Source organism: Clarias gariepinus, chromosome 10, assembly GCF_024256425.1.
Source record: "Clarias gariepinus isolate MV-2021 ecotype Netherlands chromosome 10, CGAR_prim_01v2, whole genome shotgun sequence".
Taxonomy (NCBI): Eukaryota; Metazoa; Chordata; class Actinopteri; order Siluriformes; family Clariidae; genus Clarias; species Clarias gariepinus.
Window position 1 is genome coordinate 9,585,154 of NC_071109.1, and position 15,407 is coordinate 9,600,560.

General features: G+C 38.7%; 1 long non-coding RNA gene across 1 annotated transcript; it reads right to left on the minus strand.

Annotated features, from left to right (window-relative positions):
• Positions 1-2,481: 2,481 nt before the first annotated feature.
• On the minus strand, positions 2,482-4,059 carry LOC128532256 (uncharacterized). Its single transcript, XR_008361278.1, has 3 exons — positions 3,963-4,059; positions 3,086-3,132; positions 2,482-2,902 (listed from the first exon to the last, which is right to left on the minus strand). It is a non-coding gene; the product is annotated as an uncharacterized LOC128532256 (long non-coding RNA).
• Between the last annotated feature and the right edge of the window lie 11,348 nt (positions 4,060-15,407).

Below are 15,407 nucleotides of genomic sequence, written 5' to 3' on the forward strand. Positions count from 1 at the left end.
AGAAAGCATTTCAAACCTTCTTTACACAGATTTATATTAACCAGCTTGTTCTTGCAAATATGTGTAAGGTAATTCTTCTCTTTAAGTGTTCTGTATAAATAAAGGTACTGAAATTTAAACATTGAACAAGACAAAATAAGTAACTTATTTAAACCATTTCAAATATATGTGTGATGGTGTCTTGTGTCTAAAGTCTCAGAGAAAGCATACAGATCAGCTGAAAAATTAACTGGTTAACATTGATTATCAAGTTTATACCAGTGAATTGGTGACAGGATCATGAGTATTCAAGACTCTCAAGACTTATGCCTGTGGGGAGCAAAGGCTAGCTTGTCAAAGTCAACTGTATTGTCAATACGACCATGCAAACACCATTTACACATCGGATTGAAATTTAGTTCTTCAGACTCCAGATGTGCACAAAAGGATTAAAAAAAAAAAAGAAAGTAGTGCAAATACGTACTAAGTCACAATCCAATCAATCACCCACAGAATGTGCAAAACATACAGGTTCTACTACTTCCCCACCCAACAACCCACAGTTCCCAAAGCATCCACCAATATTCTGGTGAAATGGATCTCTATGGCAGAACTCACATATAACAAACGGACACAACATGTAACAGTAACAGGGGTGCACACAGGTTATGACAGTGAGACAGTAAACATTACATGGGACATTTAGGGTGTTGCGGGTTACCACTTAAATATTACAGTGTCACAGGAAATGCAGTATGGTGGTTGAAATGAATTTAATGCAAAAAATATACATGATGTAAAGTATAAATGCAACTAGCAGCATGGAGATATATGATTATATTGTGCATATTTATATTTGTGCTGTTTTTGTTATGTTAAATGTAAACATGTCCATGTTATCTTTTGAGTGAGTTAATAAGTCTGATAGCTTGAGGAAAAAAGCTGTTGCTTAGTCTGGTGGTCTTGCAGTAAACAAGTCATGAGCTGGGTGGGTGGGATTTCTGATGATGTTGATGGCCCTCTTGCTACAGCGGGACGAAGATAAATCTTTAATGGCTGGTTGGGCTGATCTGGTGATCTTCTCGGCAGTCCTTACCACCCTCTGCAAGGCCTTCTGGTCAGCAGCAGTGCAGTTCCCGTACCAGACTGAGAGGCTGCTGGAGAGGATGCTTTTAATAGCGCATCTGTAGAAGGTGGTGAGTGCCGGAGGTGGAAGGTCAGCTTTTCTCATCCTTCGGAGGAAGTGGAGGCATTGCTGTGCCTTCTTAACTATGTGGGTGGTGTTGGTGTTCCATGTCAAATCATCTGTGATGCGCACTTCCAAAAACTTGGTGCTTTTCACAAACTCCACAACACTGCCATTTACAGTGAGAGGGGTATGCGCTTGTGGTTCTTCCTGAAGTCCACATTTATTTCTTTTGTTTTGCTGACATTGTGGGTTGTTTCTGTCGCACTAGTTAATGAGTTGATGTACCTCCTCTCTGTAGTATGAGTCGTTGTCGTCACTGATAAGGCCCACCACTGTTGTGTCGTCTGCAAACTTGATGATATGGTTCGAATTGTATCTAGCACAACAGTCATGTGTCATCAGCTTGAACAGCAGAGGGCTCAGCACACATCCCTGGGGGACCCCGGTGTTCATGATGATGGTCTCTGAGAAGTTTTGCTAACTTTAACTGTCTGTGGTCTTTCTATAAGAAAGTCAAGTATCCTTTGTCTGATCTGATCCCAGAGAAAGGCCAATTCAGCACAAAAATCTTAATGCTGGCTCTGATAAAAAGGCATCAGAACACCCAGGCCACCACAGCCTGCCCCTTAAGTTGTTCTGTAGGCAAAGAGCCCAAGACCCCCAACCATGTCACTAAACTACCTAAGTCACAATCCAATCAATCACCCACAGAATGTGCTAAACATACAGGTTCTACTACTTTCCCACCCAACAACCCACAGTTCCCAAAGCATCCACCAATATTCTGGTGAAATGGGTCTCTATGGCAGAGCAGAAGACTACCATGTGCAATGAGTATTAGTAGTAGTATTAGTGTTAGCTGGGGTAGCGTACCTCATGTCACTGATGGAGATTGGGGCAATGGAAATGTATTCTGGAGTAATATACACTCTAAAAAATAAAACTGTGCTGTACTCAATTTTTTTGGTGAAACATTTTTACACTTAAAAATATTGAGTAAATATAAAAAAATATAAAAATCATGTAAAATATACTTCATGAATTGAGTACAAGTCAGTAAAAAAACTTAGACCTGAATAACTATATTTAGTACAATGATGTACAAAATTGAGTAAATGTAATGAAAATTTGAAGTTAATGAAAAGTAAAAATGAGTAAAATAATTGAGTAGATATAATTGAAATGGAAGGTAGAAGATACTGAAAATTATACTATTATTTAATAAACAAATGTGCTACATTTACTAAATATTTTAACTGAATGAAAGAAACAATACACACATTTTCATTTTAATTAAACATTAATTTGCCAAATTTGACAAGACATGAAGTCTAAACTCAACCTGGTTTACTTTGCAAATGACATGTAACAAGATCATAAACAAAGAGCTGAATTTATGTTATTAGTAAACAGTTTCAGAAACAATACTCCTGCCACAAGTATTATACAGTTAACACATGGAAAGTAGACTTTTGTATTAGAATCTAATGAGTCACATTTTACATCTGAAAGATTGCACACCTTCACACTTCAGTTTCCTGCAAACTGTGGGATCCATACAAATGTGTGTGCAGACCTTCTCAGGTCTTAAATAAGCAATGACAGTCTAAATGAAGACAGGACACTAAATATCCATGACCAACAGTACCATGCTTCACTCGGTAATGATCGAAATTCCTTTTGATGATACGACAAATGTGCAGAGCTTACACCGCCATCCCATAATGCTGGCACCTAAAAAAGGAACAATAGTATACAAGTAAGTACAAGTGTGACTGTTAATATAAAGTCTACCAGACTGGTAAAATAGTACTTCTGTTCAAATACATACTTTTTGGACTAATAGTCTATTTCTATCTTTGATTCAATGGTTACACATTTAATACTTCTGTAACATTTAAAAAAGTTTACATTTACCTCCTGTTTTATCTCTATTCAACTTCTCTTCATTAGTGGTGTTGGTGCTGTGAAAGAGATATAGAAAATATATAACATGTTTCACACAAACACACAAAATCAATCAGTTTTAGGTTCTTTTACTTACATATCAGAACATACATAATGTTTTACTTCAATAGTTTAATTTCATATTACTTTCTCCCAATTCTAATTCTGAGAGAAATGTTGTATTTTCACTAAATCTTTATATTTCATAGCTTTAGTTACTAGTACAGTACTTAGCACATTTATTTTTATAACATCTGCCGCTGCGTGCTCAGTGTTTAATCATGATAAAAATACTCATATACAGTAACGGATAAAACAGTACCAGAGTCCGGACACTGCACCTCATTTCTGCTGTTTAAACCGGATTTGGTCCACGTTTCCTCCTTAAAGTGTCGGAGTGAAATGAGCAGACTCGCGGTTCAGTGTGTGAGGTGGACCGGTACACATGCAGTAATTATTTGAACATGCTAGTTTTATATCCTCTCCACAGTGGCGGTTGGCTGCGCGAAATCACCGCATTTGGCGGGAGAAATTCAAATATTGCGGCACAACCGCCGCCGGTTATACCGAGAAACCCGGACATGCACGCGCTGCTGCTCGGTGTTAAATCTCTCCTTTTACACCAGAGTTTAAGTGTCTGTATTAAACGCGCTTTAGCTGAGCAGTTCGGTGGTTGGAACAAACAAGCTAAATCACACTGAACCCCAGGACTGGCCTGTTGCTAGCTATCGTTAGCTCTGGAGCTCGGCTGTGACAGGATTCAGAACAGTAACTCACACACTATAAAGTTGTGTGTGCAGGCAGACAGAGTCATTATTACAGTAACTTGTGTTAGCTGTTTACTCACCAGGATTTGTAAGGAGTGTTCCAGAATGTTCCAGGTGCTTCATGTCCATTCTCACATCCTCACAGCCTTCTGGTCTCTGATGTTACACCAGACTTCCCATGAGCACTTGCACAGGGCAATTTACTCAATTATTTAAGTTTTTGTTGTTAAAAATAAAGAATATTGAGTTGGAATAATTTATAATTGTAGTTCTTGAAACTAATCAGTACAATTACTCCATTAACAGATATTTTGATTGAAATGTATCAGAAAATATTAAGTGCATGTTAAAAATATAATTCAGTTAGTCAAATACTGATTTTTACTAGTAAAGTAAACTTAAATTATAGTGTAAATTTAAGACAAAATGAATAATAGTTTTTTTAGGCATTTATTTTGATTTGTCTAACTCAAACAATCATGTATGTGACTTTTAGAGATTTTATTAAGGTAACATAACTTTTTTATAACTGTGAAATTTACAAGGCCACAGAATCATTTTTTAGAGTGTATATCTCTCTCTTACTAGCTGGCAGTCTAGTCTAGTCTAATTGATAAACTGCTTTGAACACTTCATACTGGACTGCATAGCACAAACAGTAAAGTAAGGTGGATAGACGATAATAGTTTGGTGATATTTTTCTGGTTTGGGCTTGGGCTTTTAGTAACAGTGAAGAATACTGTAAATGCTATAACATACAAACACATTTGAAGCAATTTTATGTCTTCAACTTTATGGTAAAAGTTTGGGGAAGACCTGACCAGTTTCAGGATGGCCGTGCCAGTATGAGTTTGGTGTGAACTCTGGTGGTCTGCATGGTGCCCTGACTTCATTTTACTAATCATCTTTGGCATGAATTGGAACCAAATTGTACATTGTCTCAAAAAATGCTCCAAAATAGTATTAAGCCTGAGCTGAAGATTCAGGTCTGTTATAGCCAAAAAATGAGGTCCAAAATTTGTGGCAAAAGTTTGGGAAAGGCCTTTCCGGTTTCAGCAGGACTGTGACCTTGTGCACAAAATGAGGTCCATAATGAGTTTGGTGTGAACACCGGTTGTCTGCATAGTGCCCTGTTTTCATTTTTACCAATCACCTTGGGCATGAATTGAAACCAAAGGAAAACAAATTCCCACAAAATTGCTTAAAAATTGTAGAAAGCCTTCCCAGAAGATGGAAGTCTGTTACTGCCACAAAAAATTATAAACTTCATATATATTAATTAACTGGAATGAGCCATTAATTCATATAGATATCCAGCATTAACACTGAAATATAAACTCAGCAGGTAATATTCATTATTTAAGTGTTTTTTTTTTGTGGTAGATGTTTATTATACAGTATGTTTAACTTATTAACTCAGTATGAAGACATCCTAAATAACTAATGTATTTAAATATTGGAAATATTAATATATACAGACAAGTGCTTCTAGTTTAAGAAATACTGCAAGGAAAGAATGAGCTCTGTTCTGACAGTAGGAAAATCCCAGGGCATTCAGTCATTTTGGCTTCTTCTAGCTTTTCATAGCTAAAGGCTGTCTGATGTATCAAGGAAAAACATTTCTCTCCTCAAGAGACTAACACAATATAAGAAAGAAGATTTAGCTTTAGGAAACAAAATCAAAAACAAGTTCTGTCAGCAAGTATACGTCAGATTTAATAATGTTTATTACAGTGGATTTAAAAAATATATATCCAAGCGTGACCAAAAAAAGAGACCTTTGAGATAAAGCTTCATTAACATCTGGGAATTTATATTCAGCTTCTCATGGGGGCATTTAAGAGGTACAGTCGCTTTCTGACACGCAGCCCTCTGAGACTTCAATTCTTTGGGTTCCACAGGGGAGAGATTGGATGCTAACAGTCTTGCAGTTTTATGGAGGGCAATTCAGGTTTAATAGTTATTCACACAGCTGCATGCACAGCAAGAAGTTTATAAGTAGTTTAAAATTTTAATTGCTTATCATGATATAATTAGCTTCAACCTAATTTATTTGTATAAACTAATTTGTGTAATGTTATTTTAATTTTTACAAATACATTAGTAATTGCAGCTCAAACAGCAATAATATAAAACAAAATGAATTTATAAAGGTAAAGGTGAATTATTGACCTTTATGAGACAGAAGAAGGTGCAGCAATTCTATGACACGTAACCCATTATATATGTGCCCATACTGTAGTGGATGATCCGTAATTGCATGTTTATTGTATAATATGTTACTATCCTTGCAATTGGATGTTGGAAATTACCTTTGGGATCAATTAAGTATCTGTCCATCTATCCATCTATCTATCTATCTATCTATCTATCTATCTCTCTCTCTCTCTCTCTCTCTATATATATATATATATATATATATATAGAGAGAGAGAGAGAGAGAAAGAGCAAGATTTGTATAGATAAAATGAAGTGAATAATATGCAGTGAAAAAAATTTATGCAACATTTGATTTTTGTGTCATGGGAGGGGGGTGATAAGATTGATCCTTGATAATTTTCCCATAACCACATGTCCTAAATTGTTTATTTCTTACACGCCACAATTATTTGCCAGTTGCCATTATCACTTGCATTATAGCATGATTGCATGATTCTGCAGTTTTGCCTAAACTCTGTTTAAATTACCATAATAAAAATAAACTACTTGATTTATTTTTTTATATTAATTATCCATTTATTGTAGCCATTTAATTATTTGGTTTAGATAATATGAAACATCTGCCATAACAATCTCTGTCAATTAGGTGTCCATATTAAAATAATAACACACTAGAATGAGCATAAAAACCTATAATTTAAATTAAAGCCAGTACTACGAAGCTATGGGAAAAAAACTATGCACTTTTAATCAGAAATTCAGCTTTAGCTTTAAGAATGAAAAGGAGGGCAGCTAATTTAACTATTTAAGCAACCTATGTTATATTTAATTTTTGTAATTTTATATGGGAACAATTCCATACTAAGTACAAATATGACCAGAAAACATGCATTTTATTGGATGTTTAAGAACAAAACATGCTTATATATATATATATATATATATATATATATATATATATATATATATATATATATATAGAGTAGCGTTTTTACGCCGGAAAGAATGCTGGAGAGACGAGTGAGCTTTATCTGCTGCCCAATGCAAATAGCTGGGAGTACCGTGGCACGAAATATCACACACAAAACACTTTTCACCATTACTAACACACCTAACAACATGCACACATAACCTGGCCGAAGCCACTAACCCAAACACCTTTTCCCAACAGGGTGAACACATAACAGCCCCATCCCGCAAAGCATGATGGTTCCCAAGCGAAACCCCGCCCACGCCACAATATATATATATATATATATTGATATATATAGAAAGTTTGCTGCGATGTATCTTAGTGATTGTTATTATTGGAGAGGGTGCTAAATCCATCGCAGGGCACACACATACAAGCAATTTGCAAACACTAATTGAATCTGCATGTCTTTGGACTGTGGGAGGAAACCAGAGCACCCAGAGGAAACCCACCAAGCACAGGGAGAACATGCAAACTCCATAAACACAGACCTTGGGTGCAAATACAAACCCGTACCCTAGAATTGCAAGGCAACACTGCTGGCCACTAAGCCACAGTGGTGCCTATTATTATTATTATTATTATTATTTGTAATTTGTAATTTGTAATTATGAAATGCTTTTTACAAGATGTAAAAAATTTTCAAAGATTTACAAGCACAGTTGTGATGACTTACTGTATAAACTGGGCTTCATAGAAATCATTATTTTATAGGATACTGCCCCAGAAATCACATATATCAGATATCTCATAGAAGATGAGAACAGTTTTTTGGAGAAGATTCAGTAAATATACTCTCCTCTACTTTCTGTATGCTTTATTCTGGAGCCTTGAACAGAGGTTTAATAATATTTGTACAATATTACACCTACCTGATCTGTTCTCAGTGAACTGAAATTAATCAATTCTTACACCACACTAGCATACAGTATATCTATAGTATGTATGTTTTAATTTATAATTCAGGGAAAATCTAAATAATCTCTCATCATTCCAATAATTCTTTTTTCTCCATATTTTAGATGAATGCATTAAATGGAGGGTCTCTCAAGGATAAACTGCACTATTATTGATAATTAAAATCCATTTGAAATAAACTATAACTTTACCTTAAGGTGATGTATACCAGTAAGCACTTCAAAAATCAAGCCTCCAGCATGATGTGACTTTTTGATTCCTTACGCATAACCCAGTAACCCTGGAGAAATCTCGATGAGAAGGTTTGTGAGGGGGATTTCACAGTATGGCAAAATCAATTATTTATTTATTTATTTTTTTAGTAATAATATCCTTCTACTCTTTCAATAGGAGAAAGAAGTAAATGAAATGCCAAAACTTTTATCACAAGTACATTGTAATCTGCTTGGGCCAGTACTCTTCATTTTGTTCACAAAGTACTAAGTCACGGGTTCAGCTAAAGGAATTGAAGAATCTCTCTGACTTGGCCAAATGAAAAAAAAAAAAGGAAAATTATATATAGAAGAACTGAGGATACTGTGTACTTCTCTCTGTTAGAGGCTGTGTGGGAGAGGCTTTTCACTATCCAAATGGCATATGCAGAAATCATAGCTTCAGGGCAAATAAATAAGTTCAGTAAGTGTCAAGAAAAAAGAGACATGCCATGTTGAGAAAGAGAGAGGAGACCAAAAAAAGGATGAGCAAAAACAGAAAGGCAAGGGGGATCAATGTTTTATCTGTTTCTCTGTGCCTTAAATCATATTTGGCAGGACATCAAAATAATTGTACTCTCTTTCTCTCTCTGCACATGTCATAGCAATTAATTGGCTTACTTAATTAATTAATGCATCTCCAAACACGATTAGGAAACCCTTTGCCACATGCATCAATAAATGACTTCTAAAATAGGTCACATTTGTGAAATCATGGTGGGTTTACATCTGAAACGCACATGGTGCATCCTAATCCCGAAATCACGACTTTAGATTTTCTCTAGATATAATATATTACTGTACATTGAGTCTACACTGAAGACATTACACAGTAGTATTTGCTTGACATTGATAAGTCTAATCCAATTACATTTAATCATACACTGTTTTAATCAGTTTTAGATGACTAGTGTGTTTATATTTTGTAAATTAGCATGAAGTAAATCTAATTAACTAGAGCAGTGTGTACAGGTAAAAAAAAAAAAAAAACCTAAATTGAGCAAACAGGATTATGAATTTGCTGGTTGAGACCAATTTTGAATTTGATGTGAGGTAGCAGAGTATGAAAAACTTTCATATCCAGAAATTAGTCAGGCTTGCTTTTGCGTAGGCATTCGACAAAGGTCCAGTTATTTCACATCCTTTTTGCATTTAAATCTAAATATTTGAAGCAAAAACTATCACAGATAGTGTCTGTGTGCTACACATCTAATAGGTATACTAAAGTACTGTAGGCAGTTAAACAGTAAGACTGTGGGTGTGTCAGAGTGAGCTATAGTGATTTGCAACTTGTTGGCATGGGCTGCAACTTGTTTAGGGCATGCTCCATTATTTGTTGTTCAGCTACTGTTTTTTTTTTTTTTTTAAGACTATGTAGGTCTACAGTAGGTCCAGTGTATGTTTCCTATCCATGGTCATCCATGTCCTTTTATAGTCAATAATAGACAGCCGTGTCAATTAATGACAGAGATATTATATCTATATCAAGACAATATCACTAGTACATCCTGTATATAAAAGTTTTGTTGTTGTTGTTGTTGGTTTCTTTTCTTTCTTTTTTAGTTTCTGTTTTTAAATCATTACCAGTACAGTCATGTTTTCTTTTGTTTCCTGAAAATCAATCCCACCCCTACTTAATCTTATTTCACCCAGAGTACATGTTCGGACACACTTTTTTATTCAATGTTTTTTGGTTTAGTAATTTTTTTTCTACATTGTAGAACAATATTTGAGATTTTAAAACTTTAAAATAACACATATGTAATTATGTAAAAACAATAACAATCAATTGGTATTTAAAGATATGAAGGTAAGCTTCTCTGCAACAGTTCTTGCGACAGCAGTATTGCAAAGTAAATTTGCAAAACCCATCAAGCACCACGATAAAACTGGCTCTCATGAAGACCATCCCAGGGCAGCACAACCAAAACCTCTCTGCTGCAGAGGAGAAGTTCTTTTAGTGTTACCAGCCTCAAAATTCTCCTATTAACAGACTTCAGATTAAAGCCATTATAAAGGCTTTACAGAGCATAAGTAGCAGGTAGGCCTCAATACTAACTGTTTAAAGGAAATTATGGCATTTCAGCATTTTTTAACCATGTAGAAAGTAATAGAAATCAGGAAAGGCCACTGAATTAGAAGGTGTGTCCAATCTTTTGACTGGTATTGTACATACATCAACTAGGATTACTCACATAAACTATCATTTCCAATTGCACTGTAATGACGCGGGTCTCACAAGGAGCAGACTCATGCATAAATACTCTGCACTGTTCAGAATGGGCAGATCCGCAGGCTGCTACCCCACAGAGTTCTTAACAGGTAGAGCCGGGGCCACTTAGACACGCGGTTGCCAGGCAACGCTGCCGCGAAGCAATCAGCCTAAACGCACCACACCTGGCGGTGTGTTTATTTAAGGGTCCTGATACATTCGCACTTAGTGCAATCATTTAGGTAGCACTAGTAACGTATCAGGGCCAAAGAAAGAAGAAAAACAAAAAAGAAGAAATACAGAAAGAAAAAGATTAAGCTCGCAGAAAGTCGAGAAACCAGCCTCTGCCTCCCTAAGACGCCAGCAAGAGAGAAAGAGCAAAAGCACAAATAGATATTCTCTCATAAATCCTCAGTAAGGGCAAACGCCCCGAGAGGATATCTTTTTTTTTTACTTTCCAGAGCCCCGTCAGTTCTCGGATAGACGGCGGAACTCTGTTTATTTTGTGTTTTTAGTTTTCCTTTTAAGTTTCAAATTAATAATCCCACGCTATCTCCAAACGGAAAGGTCTTCCCATGCATGTCATACGCACTCTCCCTAACTCTTGTTTCATTCACCCCCTCTAAAGCCCCGCATAAGGGCTCTCATTAATATTATAACATCTCATGTTGCTGCACCATGCAATATGATTTTGCATATCACAGATATTTATTTATTTATTTATTGTACAAGAGGTCACCATGTGATTTGAGATGCATCATCCGCCATTTTACACAACCGTGTTGAGCATGCAAGGGTACTGGCATTATACACATACATGTTCCTCGGTCTTAATGCTTCTATGTGTTTTAAAAACTTTTAAAAACTAAAATTGATTTCCATTTTTTAAATCGGTGGCTTGAATTGCATAATCGATGAGTGTACCATCAGTAATTACCAATAGTAAAGGCAGAATGTTTCATTAAATTTCACTTATCTTCTAAACCGCTTTATCCTGTATTCAGGGTCGCAGGGACCTGGAGCCTATTCCAGGAGGCTTAGGGCACGAAGCAGGGTACACCCTCGACAGGGTGCCAATCCATCGCAGGGCACACACACTACGGGCAATTTGGGAACAGCAATTAACATAATCTACATGTCTTTGGACTATGGGAGGAAACCAACCAAACACAGGGAGAACATGCAAACTCCATGCGCACAGAGCAGGAAATTGAGCCTGGCCGGGAATCAAACCCGGACCCTGGAGGTGCAAGGCAACTGTGCTAACCAGTACACCACATGCCTCATTAAATCTTTAGAGTTAAAAAATATATGTATATCCACAGATTTTACAGCTTCAGTGATTTATCATCAAAAACTCCCATGGTGTTATTGTAATATTGAGATTTATTATCGAAGATTTTTTAATTGAAATTCAATATTTAAAAATAATAAGAATGCTAAATAAACCAGATATTTTTGGTGCAAGTATAGTAACATGCCAGACTAGTATAAGAATACTTTCATTATCATGCTACACCAACTCCTGATTGGCTATTTAGTTAATCAATCATTAATTCCCCATCATTCGGTGACTTGGCAGGAGTCGGAGAAGCAATAGGGTGAAATTTAGTTTGCAGCATAAAAGGCTTATAGGAATATACACTACCGTTCAAAAGTTTAAAAACACTTGCAAATTTCTTTGTTTTTGTTTAGTGATTTATTTTATACATTCTACAACAATACTGGGGATTTCAAAACTATAAAATAACTCATTTGGGATTGTGAAAAACAGAAAAACAACAGTTAGTTGTTATTTTAAGACACAGAGGTCAGCCTTTCTGTAATGGTTCTTGCAAGAACAGCATTGTCAAGTGCATTTGCAAAATCCGTCAAGAACCATAATGTAACTGGCTCTCATGAAGGCCATCCCAGGAGGGCGAGACCAAAACCCACCTCTGCCGCAGACGAGGAGTTCATTTAGAGTTATCAGCCTGAAAAATGACCAATTAACAGCACCTCAGATTAGAGCGTTATGAAATCTTTACAGAGCATAATCAGCAGAAACATCTCAATATCAACTGTTCAAAGGAGATTAATAATACCATTTTGAATGGTAGTGTAAATGTTTGTAAGTAGTATCATAATTAAAGTAGGAAGAATTTATTATTCATGTTCATGACCTGTCTTCCTCATTTTTTGCCAATTGATTTCCTGGTTTTTGATCATCAAGGAAGGATCCCACGCCATGGTCGTCCTGGGTCCGCCCTGGCTAACCCATCAGAACCCACAAATGGACTGGGCCAGGAACTCAATCTCAGCCTGGAGCCCATCATCAGCCTTACAAGCTGCCATCAACTAATGCCGCAGTCCTGCCTCCACAGAGCAACCAGCAGATCGTCTCGGGTTACTTTGCTGTAACCCTGTTCCCTGAAAAGGCGGGAACGAGATGCTGCGTGAAAACGCTATGGGAACATCTTGTCATGTTGCCGGTTGTGAAGCATGTGTGTACCAAACACGCCAAATTTTTGGCTTTTATAACCTCGGTCAGGTGACGTCATCTGATAGGACGCACCTGCAGGTTATAAATAGGAGTGAACCGGAAACATTCCTCAGATTGATTTGTCTGAACGGACGTCCGGTCACATAGGCAGTGCGGCATTGGGACGCAGCATCTCGTTCCCGCCTTTTCAGGGAACAGGGTTACAGCAAAGTAACCCGAGACGTTCCCTTTCAAAGGCTACACTCGATGCTGCGTGAAAACGCTATGGGAACGAGAGTGCCAACGCCGCCGCACTGCGAGTGTCTGGACTCCAAGGTTGTGTAGCGTGTGCGCACAAGGCCGAGAAGGTCTCAGAACTATGTCTGGGTAGCTGACTCGAGGACCCGTGAGCCCGGAGTAGCATGAACATCCAAACTATAAATGTAATTAATGTGTGCGGAGAGGACAACCCTCCGTGTCACACACTTGCTGCAGGGGAATACCTCTTGCTAGTGCAATAGATGAGGTGATCCCCCTGGTTGAATGAGCCCTGATTCCTAGAGGCGAAGTGAGCCCACGCGCCTCATAGGAGAGGGCAATAAGCCCAGTGTAGTGGGGGCCACCCCCCGTTGCGGCCCCAGCCATGTAAAAGCTGCTTTGACTTACGCCACTAGCTGATGCGGTGGACGTAAATCTAAAGAGCACGTACTGGACAAAGTAAGTGAAGTCTTGCTGCAAGGGAATACCTCTTGCTAGTGCAATTGATGAGGCGATTCCCCTGGTTGAATGAACCCTGATTCCTAGAGGCGAAGTGAGCCCACGCGCCTCATAGGAGAGGGCAATAGCATCTCTCACGCCGCTTGCGGCTTCAAAACATGTAAAAGCTGCTCTGACTTACGCCACTGGCTAATGCGGTGGACATAAATCTGAAGAGCACGTACTGCAAATGTGTGCGGAGAGGACCAACCCTCCGCATTACAGACTTGCTGCAAAGGAATGCCTCTTGCTAGTGCAATTAATGAGGCGATTCCCCTGGTTGAATGAACCCTAATTCCTAGAGGCGAAGTGAACCCACGCGCCTCATAGGAGAGGGCAATAGCATCTCTCACGTAGCTTGCGGCTTTTCTTTTTCTTCTCAAAACATGTAAAAACTGCTCTGACTTACGCCACTGGCTAATGCGGTGGACGTAAATCTGAAGAGCACGTACTGGACACAGTAAGTGAAGTCTCTCCTGCTCCGAAGCTGTAAAGGCGGAGGACAGAAGGCTTCAAAACAATAGGATGCATATTGGCAAATGTGTGCGGAGAGGACCAACTCTCCGCATCACAGACTTGCTGCAAAGGAATACCTCTTGCTAGTGCAATTGATGAGGCGATTCCCGTGGTTGAATGAACCCTGATTCCTAGAGGCGAAGTGAACCCACGCGCCTCATAGGAGAGGGCAATAGCATCTCTCACGCAGCTTGCGGCTTCAAACATGTAAAAGCTGCTCTGACTTACGCCACTGGCTAATGCGGTGGATGTAAATCTGAAGAGCATGTACTGGACACAGTAAGTGATGTCTCTCCTGCTCCGAAGCTGTAAAGGCGGAGGACAGAAGGCTTAAAAACAATAGGATGCATGTTGGCAAATGTGTGTGGAGAGGACCAACCCTCCGTGTCACATACTTGCTGCAAGGGAATACCTCTTGCTAATGCAATTGATGAGGCGATTCCCCTGGTTGAATGAGCCCTGATTCCTAGAGGCGAAGTGAGCCCACGCGCCTCATAGGAGAGGGCAATAGTTGTCCGATCCTCTTAGAGAGGTAACACCACTTAGAATAGTCTTAATTACGCTGGCTGGAAGACCAGCTTGACTTAGAGTCAGAGAGTAGTAAAGGGGACATTTGCTGATCTTGCGAGGCAAAGAGGTCCACCTACGCTACATGAGATTTTCCAAGAATGTAAATCGCCCTGAGGGACAGGAATCTGGTGCGCTAGCTATTTAGCGGCGCGAGCACAGTCCGCCCTGGCGATTAATATACGAGACTGCCATAGTGTTGTCCACCCGCACTAGGACATGGTAGTCTCAACTGCTGGAGGAAGTGCTTTAGGGCCTGAAATAGAGCCATGATTTTGAGGCAATTGAGTGCCGCGCAAAAAGATGGCCTCTCCAGCTCCCTTGGGCTGGATGGTCATTTAAGACCGCACCCCAGCCCATGAGGGAAGCGTCTGTCGTTAGCATCTGCGACGACAAGACGAACTTAGAGTGGGACCCAGAGTCAGAAACCGGGGTCTGAACCACATAGGAAGGGTACGAAGCACCTGGCGCGTAGCCCTTATTGGGGATTGGCCCTAGAGTAAAATCCCCTGGTTCTTAGCCACAACTGAAATGCTCTCATGTGCAGAAGGTCCAAAGGTGTCACCGTGGATACAGCTGCCATGAGAGCTAAGATCTCTGAAAGTGATGGTCACTTTCTGGTCTAGCTTGATTTCCTTGATGGTGTTGAGAATGGATTCGACACGAGCGGGAGACAGCTGTGCCCGCTTACGCTCAAATTCCATGTGACAC